Genomic DNA, 11,724 nt, shown 5'->3' with positions numbered 1-11,724 from the left:
TTGTTCTTTTGGCTTAGGATTGACTTGGCAATGTGGGCTCTTTCTTGGTTCCATACGAACTTTAGTTTTTCCAAATTCTTTGAAGAAAGTCATTTGTAGCTTGATGGGGATGGCATTGAATCTATAAATTGCCTTAGGCAGTATGGCCATTTTCATGATACTCATTCTTCCTACCCATGAGCATGGAAGGTTCTTCTATTTGTTTGTATCCTCTTATTTCATTGAACAGTGGTTTGTAGTTCTCCTTGTAGAGGACCTCCACGTCCCTTGTAAGCTGGATTCCTAGGTATTGTATTCTCTTTGAAGCAATTGTGAATGGGATTTCACTCATGATTTGGCCCTATGTCTGTTATTGGCATATAAGAATGCTTGTGATTTTTGCACATTGATTGTGTATCCTGAGACTTTGCTGAAGTTGCCTATCAGCTTAAGGAGATTTGGGGCTGAGACAATGGGGTTTTCTAGATATGTAATCATGTCATCTGCAAACAGGGACAATTTGACTTCCTCTTTTCCTAATTGAATAACCTTTATTTCTTTCGATAATTTTTTTCTTAATTTGAAGTCACAGCTGATATGTTACCAAATATGTAAGAAAATAAAATCGAAAACCATATAAGTAAAGATCAAAATGAGTTTGAAAAAGAAAAATAAAAAGTTTATGTATGTATGTGTGTATTTATTTTTACCTGTTGATACATAAAGCCTGTTGGATGAGGACATAATGTAGCATCTTCTGTTGGAGAGCATTTAGTGCTCATCTAAGGAATCTTGATTATCTGGCTTCAAATTCAAAGTATGTAAAAAGATTGACAATTTTATTATGAAAGTAACTTTATACTTTATATTTAATTTTCTTCATTTAGAATAAACTTTTAAGAAATGCAAAAAAGTTGGCATCTTTAACATCTTCACAACTCCTGCAAATGATTTATAATTCAGGGAAAAATCTGAATTATTTTAGCTATATAATTTCTAGACCATTTCACACCAGTTGTTTCCAAAAGAAAACCTACTTTTTAAGGTCAAAGAAATCAATGTTAACCATTTAATAAAATAAGTATTTTTAAGGGAAATATTAATACATAATCATTGGCTTACACATTTAACAATGACTTCTCTTTTTCCCAGATTTATCTGCTTCCTTTGGGTGCTGCCCCTCATCTCCTCATATGGACTCAGTTTGCAAGGTTTTGCAAGGGTCATCCTAACACTATTTGATCTGCCTAAGAAATAACCATTTGATATTTTATTGTTTTGTGCTGGAGATCAACTTTTGTAGGCATACTGAATTGTTTCCAGTACATGGTCTAGTTTCAAGTTTCTACATCCGCTAAACAAGTCATTTTTCTTTTCTTTTCTGTTTTTTTCTTTTTTCCACGTGAAAGTGCAAACACAGTCCTTCATTTCCATAAATTATGCAGTTGAGTTTCCCACAATTTTGTAAATCTCAGGGGTCGGCACATCCAGAGTGCAATAGATCAGCCTTGCCCTGGGAAGTTGGATCCCTAGGTATCTCCCCTGTCAGGGAAGTATCCATTTTCTTTTTAAGACTTCCATTATCCTTTGAAAGAAAATACAACTATAAATGTAATAGAAGTTACAATAATTTTCAGTATCAGCTTAAAATCTCAATTTCAATCATCCATGATTATTCTCTTCTATAAAAGTTCTTAACTCTGACACAGGCTTCCACAAAATTGTAAGAAAAAACGCTATGGTAAACAATGAAACAACCGTTAAATAAAACTACAATACATTTTATACACTGATATGCTCATTTTTGATAATGACTCTTAGAGTGTTTTATTGTATCTAACAGTCATTTTCGGTCGCTGGAATTTTATTATATGCACTATGAGCTTTAAAATAAGCAGATGAAAATAATGTGTAATATCTAGTTGTAGCTAATATTTTATTGCCTAATATGTGCCTAATATTTTATTGCCTAATATGTGCTAATATTTTATTGCCTAATATGTAACACGTTTTTGAGGTAATCTAATTAATATCAGAGTTAGTTCCCTAAGAGGGTAGCATTAGTAAATCCATTTAACAAATTAAAAAATCAATTACTGTTAGGAGAAACACTTTGCCAAATATTACATATTTAGCCATTTGAGGAGCTAGCTAGCAATCTGACTAAGACATCTGATCTCTTGGCATGTTACTAATTTAAAATGTTTTGGCTAAATATACTATCCATGCATTACTAAAAGTAAATTAAAAACAGTCAGGCTATATTACTTTTCATAGTTCTATTTTTTATTCTATACTTAGGATTATGCTCTGTGGCCCAGGCTGGACTACAGTGGCATGATGATAGCTCATAGCTCAACGAGGTCTCACACTCCAGGGTTCAAGGAATACTCCTGCCTGAGCCTTCCAACTACTTGGGATTAGAGAAATGCATCACCATATGCCAATCACCTCATTATTTTTATTAAACAGGAATAGCCTTTTAAGACTAACTTTTTGAATAAAAAAGAAAAACTTGTTTGGTATTCACTCATTTTTCAGAGACAACATTTAAGAATGTAAAGCAAGAATCCCATGATTATAGAACAGCAATATAAATTGGCAGTAGAAAATTGATTTCAATTATAATGGTGTAAGAACACACACATGATGGCTAAAGCAATTTACAATGGCAACAATAAAATTTTCCTGATTTGCTAATAATCAGTCATTTTTCTTTTAGGTCTGGCTAAATTGCAACATATTGACACTGAAAATTGTTTACTCTTCTTAAGAGTCAATATTAAAAATGCAAAAAAAAAGAGACTTCTACCTTTTTTGTCATTACCATGAAAGATAAATAAAATTGTTTTTTTATCTCTACCATGTGTTTACTTAATATAGTAATATTATATTCCAAGTCAGAAGCTAGGTTTTTTTTTTTTTGCCATAGGAGCATTTATAATATAAGTTTCCTTTTGAAAAGGTAATTTGTGTAATCTAATTATTTCAGGTAAAGAATAACATGGATAGACTTTTTTTAACACTTACAGTACATATTTCATTGTATTATTCTCTTAAAAATTATAATAAAGTGAAAATCGTATCATTTGCCACATTATCAATAGTATCATTTGTTTTCACATGCAATTTGGATTAATATTATCTTTGCCTATATTGTTATCTGCTGCCTTGAACAGTGGTTGGTACATAGCAGATGTTGATATATATCTGAATAACGCCTATTGAATAGACTAAATATTCATTACACAAAACATTTCAAGCTAATCTTAATAAGGAGAATACTAAATTCTTGCAAAAAACCCACATTAATCTACATTCACTGTTTTCCACATTGACCTGACATGTATAATTTTACTGTAATCACTTCCTTGGATGAGATGAGGTTAAGATGTGATTTAGCCTTACTTTAGAGAAAATAAAAGAAGTTACATAGTAAACAATATAAGACTACAAACTATTTTTAAATGGTATAAATTAAACCCCATTGATAGAAACGCTTAATATCATTTTACAACATTAATTAATCTGCTTGAAATCTATGATGGTGGACCAAAGAACAATCAGAAAACTTTAATTGTTAAAAATCTAATATTTTCAGTTGTTTAACATTTAAGATTATGATTTGGCTTTAATCATTGTGTTCTACAGCTTTATAATACATTTAGTTTATTATCAGGTTTTCAGTACGCTTATTATAACGTCTATTGAGTGAAAATCAGGTTTTTGGTATGCTTATTATAATGTCTATTGAGTGAAAATTGTGTATGATTTTGTGTGTGTGGGGGCGTGTGTGTATAGAGTTTTCAGTTATATAGTATGATTTGTTTCTAAAATCCTAGAACAATAAAACTTTTAATCTCCTAGCAGAGTTGGGTAACTAACTGGCCAATCTTGGTCTTATTTTACTGCAGATGATACAGCTAAGAATTCTAGAAGAAGGCTAAAGATCTGTCTTGAGTGTAACCACAGTTTTTTAAAATTATAATTTTTCTCAAAACCAATCTGGCCAAGATTGTGAAACCCCATCTCTTCTAAAAATATAAAATTAGCCAGGTGTGATGGTGAGCACTTGTAATCCCAGCTTCTCAGGAGGCTGACACACAGAATTGCTTGAACCCAGGAGGCAGAGGTTTCAGTGAGCCAAGATTGTGTTCCTGCCCTCCTGTCTGGGTGACAGAGTGAGACTCCCTCAAAAACAAAACAAAACAAAACAAAACAAAACAAAACAAAACAAAACTCTCCTTCTTACATACAAGTTAAACTAACTACTTAGAGGCTATGGATTGTTTTTGGATAACTTAATGTTATCTACCATGATAACATTAACATTTATTTAAAAAGTTTCCATTCAATGACATTCCTTTCTATGACTTTTTTTCATTATTACATCTGTAGTAACACATGTATCCTTTTAGATGATTGCAAATTCTGGACATAGGTATGCAAGTCCCCATTAAAATTTTCTATTTGATCTCCCATATGCTTCTAAATCGCAATCCGCGCAAACAGATTCCTTTCTTTCTATCAGTAAAGTGCATTACTATTCCCTCAGCATATCAAATCACACAAGAGACAAAGGTGTTAACATCGCTTTCCTATTCCACTTCCTCAAATATCCAATTACCAACACCTATCTATTGTAACTCATAAAGAGCTCATGAATCTGTCCACACATATTTTCCACATTGCCAGTTTTTCTTTTTTATTATACTTTAAGTTTTAGGGTACATGTGCACAACGTGCAGGTTAGTTACATAACATAGAGTACCCACAATCTTTTTCTACACATAATTTTGAATACTTCCTTACTGTGGTCTATTGTGAAACTTTCTATGCTATAGCCAGTGAGATGTTACTAATTTATGCCTTTTGTGATCCTCTAATGGTTTATCAAGTCACACTGAATATCGCACATAATTGCTAAAAATCAAGTTATGTCAATACTAAGTCTGTACCAAGTAGCTATTTAGAAAAAAAAAAAAAGCTTAACAAAGCAAGTCTTTTCTACTGCAAGATGCTTTTTACCTCCAAATCTAAGTCATATACTCCCTACAACAGGCAGCAGGTCACTTTGTATTTTTCTTGTTTATTATGATGCTTTGTATCCCACCTGGGCTGTTTATTCAGTACTGTATTTTCAAAATCATAATTAAGACAGATTCAAAACACTTTATCTGAAATTCAAAATGCTCAATTAAGCAAGGCTTTTAAAAATAAGGTTGGTATGTAATTTGATTTCTGATGTAATAAAGACTTAATTGACGGAAGCTATTAAGTCTTCATTCATGTACCCTTCACCCTTAATGGGAATATTCATTTCTCTTCATAGAAACATTAGTATGTTTGATTCTTGGGTACCTTTGGGGCCTCACGTGGAATAGTACACAATGTGTTGCAAATGTGTTGACTCAGTTTCCTCAAATTCAAAAATTCCTAAAAACCTAAAACACACTGCCTAAATGCCTTAAGATGTATAAATGTATAATGAACCTTGTCAATTAAAATTACACTTAAGTTATATTATAAACCAATCATGTGTTGTGTATGAGCCACTGAAATCTCAAGTTAAATTGGGGAAAACAATTTTTTTTGAGTTCTTAAGTTTTCTACTTTTACATTTAAAATAAATATTGTATTTATGTTTGTATGATATATGCTGCTACTCTACTAAAAGTATCCCAGCATCTCAGATGTAGTCAGGCAAGGATGAGAAAAAAGAAAGCACAGAGATGATCAGAGCAGGAAGAGTAAAGGGTAAAATTTATTTCCTCTTGAAGGTAAATAAAATAACACTTTCATTAAAGGAATGTGTGACCATAGAACTTAGTTTTGATAGTAAAATATTTGTGACTTTAACAAGTTACATAAAGTGAAATCCTAATTGTCTGAGTCAATCATTCATATAAGTGTGACATAATATTTATCAACATCACATATAAATATAAAATTTAGTAGTAATTAAATTTTAACTATATCCATAAATTAGTAATTTTGAAATGTTGCCCTAACACTGAAAACAGTACAAATATTTTCGTTTTACATTTTTGACAATCTATTAATGCCTTTAGTAGTACTGTGCAATAGGTTGATGTGAGAAAAATCAGGCTACCCTAAGAGAGATTTACTGAAAATCACATTTCTTAATTTATGTTAACATCAACAAAAAATTTAAGTAAATTGTTTATTTACATTATCACTTTTTATTTTACTTATATTATTTTAACAAAAACACACATACATTCTAAGTTTCTCATAGAAGACATTTTTTAAACTGACAAACAAAATGACCAATTAAGATCCCTTAAGGATACAGATTCCTTTTCCAAGTTCTAGAAATTCTGATTTAGATAGTGTGGCATATGACCTGGAAGCCAGTAGTTTTCAAAAAGCAATACTAAGAGATAACATTTGCTGGGCACGGTGACTCAAGTCTGTGATCACAGTACTTTGGGAGGACGAGATGTGCAGATCACAAGGTCAAGAGAGAGACCATCTTGGCCAATGTATATATTAGCCAGGCGTGGTGGCATGCCTGCAGTCCCAGCTTTTAGGGAGGCTGAGGCTGAGGAATCACTTGAATGCAGGAGGCGGAGGTTGCAGTGAGCCAATATCTTGCCCTTGCACTCCAGCCTAGCCACAGAGCTAGACTCCATCTAAAAAAAAAAAAAAAAAAAAAAAGAGACAGAGAGAGAAAGACAACATCAGGTACAATATCTAAACTTAAAGATTACCAGAAAAATGAAACAAGTGCATAAATAACCTGAGAATACATGAAATACATTAAAGTTACACAGATTTGGGATGCATTTATATATATTTATATGTATATATATGTATGTATATGGAATATTGCTTGTATTTTAGGATGCTTTACATATTATAACGATTAAAATGTGCTTCTCATTTAATATTTAAAAATAAAAACCTAATTGATATAAAATTATGAAAATATCTTACCTAAACTGGCATATGTTACAAGCAATTAAATATATTTCTGTAATTATAATAGCTATGCTCTGTATATTTTCTTCTCAGGAGATTAAATACTCCTCTTAGTAACTGATCACCCTTGTTCAAGTTGTTACATTTCTGTGAAAAAGAAGTATTCATTGGTGTAATAGAATCAAGATTACAAAACAGCTTCTATTTGAATAAAGAGTCCTGTTCTTACAAAGAGCAAACATCTCACAAAGAAAATTATTAAATACAAATTCCTATTTGAGAGAGAAAATAAAGAGCTTTGGTAAATTTTTTTGTAGATATTGTATGCTGCTCTAATTAAAATAACAACAACACTTCCACAACTTCAACAGAATAATTAAAGCCATTTAGTTATTTGTATTATCACTAATTTTAATTTTATGTTACAGTGTTTTTACTAAAATACCTTTCAATTTAATGAAAAGTTAATTTAAAAAAATAAACCTTAGGGATTTCCTTAATAACTGTGAATATTCAATACACAAAATAATTTAATCTTGTTTTTCAGAGGGCCAAGAAATCACTCTTCCTTCCCATAAAATAACTTTTAAAACTCACAGGTGTTATAATGTATCTATAATATAAAGCATGTGTTTGTGTAAGGCAACTACATCAAATAGAGTCATATAAATTTGCTGATTTGAATTTACAGACAACAGAATTTACTTCTAAGTATATAATTACTCCAAAACAAACAAACAAACAAGAAAACTAATAGTTGTGCAATTACCTGACTATAAATTGATAGAAGAGGAACACCTTCATCTTGAACAAATATCACCACTTTAACATCCAACTCTCTTTTTAGCCTCATGCATTTCAAGGAAATCACTTGTCTTCTAACTATAAATAATAAGCACATTCCTTTCCCTTCAGGTGCACTAAGATAGGGAAGCTAGAAGCAGACATGGGAAATATGCCTGCAACTCCAGAAAGATGTATGAAAACAGACCCATAGCTCTCTCTGTCAGATAACCACAACAAAGAGACACAGAAGCAGTCCAAGACTGATAAACTCTCTGAGACTGAATCTTGAAAATCTCTTAGTCTGTTAAGAGAGTGTGGCTCTGACTTAACCTGGCCAGCCACCCCTCTCAGGTTGATTCAAAATAAACCTGTCCTTGTTGACAGTCATGCTGCCCTTTGGGTTTCTCGCCTCTTTCTTTAATTTTTACATTTGGTGCTGAAACCCAGGACCAGTGCTGGGGGTAGAGGCCCCGTTGGATCCCAGGAAGCTGTGGGCAGTGGCAGCTTATCCTAAGTTAACTCCTGGATCCTGAGAGTCTCTGGCCACCTGCCCCACGTTTTCTCTCATTTTACTCTTCAAGCAGTTTGTGTGAGAAGGACAAATGACCTGAAGGAAACTGCAAGGCTCAGGCCAGGTCTATAAAACCCTCAAGTCTCAGGAATCCACCCCTAACACTGGCTCCCTCTTTCCTCTTCTCTCTTCCTCTCTCTCTCCCTTTCTCTCTCTCTCTCCCTTTGTCTCTCTCTCTCTCTCTCTCTTCTCTCTCTCTCTCTCTCTCGTTCTCTTACTCTCTGTTCCTCATATAGCTCCAGTCTTGGAGTCCCTTTGACAATTCCAAGTGGAACATCCAACAGACAACACTAATTCAGTCGTCTGGTAAGATCTACCTTTTCCTGGCTTTCTCTTGGTACTGGAGAAAGTCCAGCCTGCTGTCCAGTTCTTCGAAGGACCAATAGGACTAAGCTAGAGGAAACCTTGGGGACATGTAGTGCTTTCTCAGTGTAACTTTCCTCTTTCATAAAGAGGATTCCGGGTCTCTTCTATTGTCTGGGGACATCTAGAACAAAACAGACATTTTTCAAGATACCTTTATAGCAAATCCAGCTTCCCAGAAATGCTAATTGTTAAGTACGAGAATGTACAAATATACTACTCAATTATACCGAGGGGAAAGGTTTAGTGTTACTGCCATTTACAGGAAAAACAAACAAAACAACTTAACGCGTTTTACATAAAGTTAAAAATTGCTAAAATTTCATTATAACATGTAATCAAAAGTGCTAAACATAAATTTTCATGCGAGGTTTATAAAAGCAATAAAAAATTGTAAAAAGATATAAAAATGTACATTTTGATTAAAAATTTAAAAATTGGTTTGGGAAGACACTGAGTTAGCTTGAAGCTTTCTTTTTTTTTTTTTTCGTGCCCTAGTGGCTCCTGAAATGCCAGAAAGACAGAATGGTTCACTCCCTAGACAGGGGGGAGAAGCCAGGATGCCAAGTTATCTAGCTCAGTGGATGTCATGTCCATGGAACCCAGCAAGCTAAAATCCACTGCCTTGAAATCCTTGCTGCCAGTGCAGTAGTCTGAAGTTAATCTGGGATGCTTCAGATTGGTGGGGACAGGGGCACCCGCCAATACTGAGGCTCGAGTAGGTGGTTTTCCCTTCACAGTGTAAACAAAGCCACTGGGAAGTCACTGCAGCTCAGCCAAGCTGCTGTAGCCACACTGCCTCCCTAGATTCCTCCTCTCTGGTCAGGGCATCTCTGAAAGAATGGTAGCAGCCCCATTTAGGGGCTTATAGATAAAACTTCCATCTCCCTGAAACAGAGCATCTGGGGGGAAGGAGTGGCTGTAGGTGCAGCTTCAGCAGACTTAAACCTTCCTGCCTGCTGGCTCTGAAGAAAGCTGCAGATCTCCAACAGACTGTCTCCTCAAGCAGATCCATAAATCCCATGCCTCTTGACTGGCGGACTCCTCTCAGCAGGTATTGACAGACACTTCATACAGGAGTGCTCTGGCTGGCACCTGGAGGCTGCCCCTCTGGGATGAAGCTTTCAGAGGAAGGAATAGGCAGCAATCTTTGCTTTTCTGCATTCTCTGATAGTGATACACAGACAAAAATGGTCAGAAGTGGACCTGCAGCAAAGTCCAGCACACCTGCAGCAGAAGGGCCTGACTGTTAGAAGGAAAACTAGTAAGAGAAAGGCACAGTATCAACATCTACTAAAAGGATTTCCAAAAAAAAAAAAAAAAAAAAAGAAACTATTCAAAAGTCACCAACGTGAAAGACCAAAGGAATATCAATGCACAAAGATAAAACAACAACAACAACAACAAGGGCAAAAAGGCAGAAAATTCCAAAAACGAGAATGGCCCTTCTCCTCCAAAAGATCACAATTCCTCGCCAGCAAGAAAACAAAACTGAATAGAGAATGAGTTTGAGGAATTGACAGAAGTAGGCTTCAGAAGGTGGGTAACAACAAACTCTTCTGAGATAGAGGAGAATGTTTTAACCCAAAGCCAGGAAGCTAAGAACCTCAAAAAAAAAGGTCAGGGAATTGCTTACTGGAATAACCATTTTAGAGAAAAACATGAACAAGATGATGGAGCCGAAAAACACAGCACAGAGATTGAGGATCAAGTTAATGCCATAAAGCATGAAGAAAAGATTAGAAAAATGGAATAAAAAGGAAGAAACAAAGTCTCCAAGAAATGTGGGACTATGTGAAAAGACTAAACCTACTTTGCTAGTTTGTTTTTGTGTTTGCTTGTTTGTTTGTTTGTGATGGAGTCTTTCTCTGTTACCCAAGTTGGAGTGCAGGGGTATGATCTTGACTCACTGCAACCTTCTCCTCCCAGGTTAAAGGGATTCTCCTGCCTCAGCCTCCTGAGTATCTAAGTTTACAGGTGCACGCCATCACAGCTGGCTAATTTTTGTATATTTAGTAGAAATAGGGTTTCAGTATGTTTTTCATGTTTGTCTCAAACTCCTGACCTTGTGATCCACCTGTCTCGGCCTCCCAAAGAGCTGGGATTACAGGCGTGGATCAAAATGTACAGCTTCAACCTTGCTCTTCTTTTTGGCCCAGACATAACTATACAGTTTTCTGCTCTCTCAACACTAACTTCTATTACATTTCTCATAAATATACTCCCTAAAGTATAAATCTTGCTGTTTCAGAAACCTACAAACTTTTGTCTTTTATCCATCTCTAACCAAACTGTAGTGGAGCTTAGTATGAGCAGAGAGGCGCTTATCATAGAATCACTGTTCATAACAAGAGCTTTGATGTGACATTTAGGCTAAAGTGCCAGCTTCACAGTCAACTGTGACCTGAGAAAGGGGAAGAGTGAGCCCTTTTTAGTTGTTTTAGAGAATCATGGTAGTATAGTAGCCCGCTCATGGCTACATGCTCAGTAAACAATGTCTTATTATTACATATTCCCTAGGGCTATGTTTTATTTCAGCTAAATGCTGATATTCATAGACTCATATAGAAGAATATGTAGGTAAAAAGGAATGTTATGGAACCTTTTTTATTTTCTAGGGCTCTTGAAGCCCTTGAGATGAACAGTGGAAGGAAATTCATCACTTTTTAAAGTAATTATCTTTGGAAATGGTGGGATTGGGAGGAGTTCATTTATGAACAGATATGTAATGAATAAGTTTGATACTCTACTGTTCCATGCAATAGATGTGAACATTTTAAATAAGATTTGAAAGGGATGGACATTTTTTTTACCATGCACATATGTGGCACGGCAGGTCAAGAGATATTGCAAAGTCTGAGGATGCCATTTTACAGAGATTCTGAGAGTTGTCTCCTTACTTTTAGTATAAGCGATTTACAAAGGTTCCAGAACTTAACTAACTGGAAGAAAGAGTTCATAAGTTATGCAGAGGTAGAAGAACCCGAGAGCGTTCTTTTTGTGATTCTGGATTCCAAGACTGGCATATTCAAATGGCAGGTGTTTATAGAAGAAGTGAAGCTTATGCAGTGAGAACAGTG

The 11,724-nt window shown here is 34.7% G+C and overlaps 1 pseudogene; it reads right to left on the bottom strand.

Annotated features, from left to right (window-relative positions):
• Positions 1-1,382: 1,382 nt before the first annotated feature.
• On the bottom strand, positions 1,383-1,536 carry LOC129530447 (uncharacterized; annotated as a pseudogene).
• Positions 1,537-11,724: the final 10,188 nt, after the last annotated feature.

Source organism: Gorilla gorilla, chromosome Y (assembly GCF_029281585.2).
Source record: "Gorilla gorilla gorilla isolate KB3781 chromosome Y, NHGRI_mGorGor1-v2.1_pri, whole genome shotgun sequence".
Classification (NCBI taxonomy): domain Eukaryota; kingdom Metazoa; phylum Chordata; class Mammalia; order Primates; family Hominidae; genus Gorilla; species Gorilla gorilla.
Note: the sequence above shows the minus strand (reverse complement) of the source record. Positions and strands in the feature narration are given on the sequence as shown.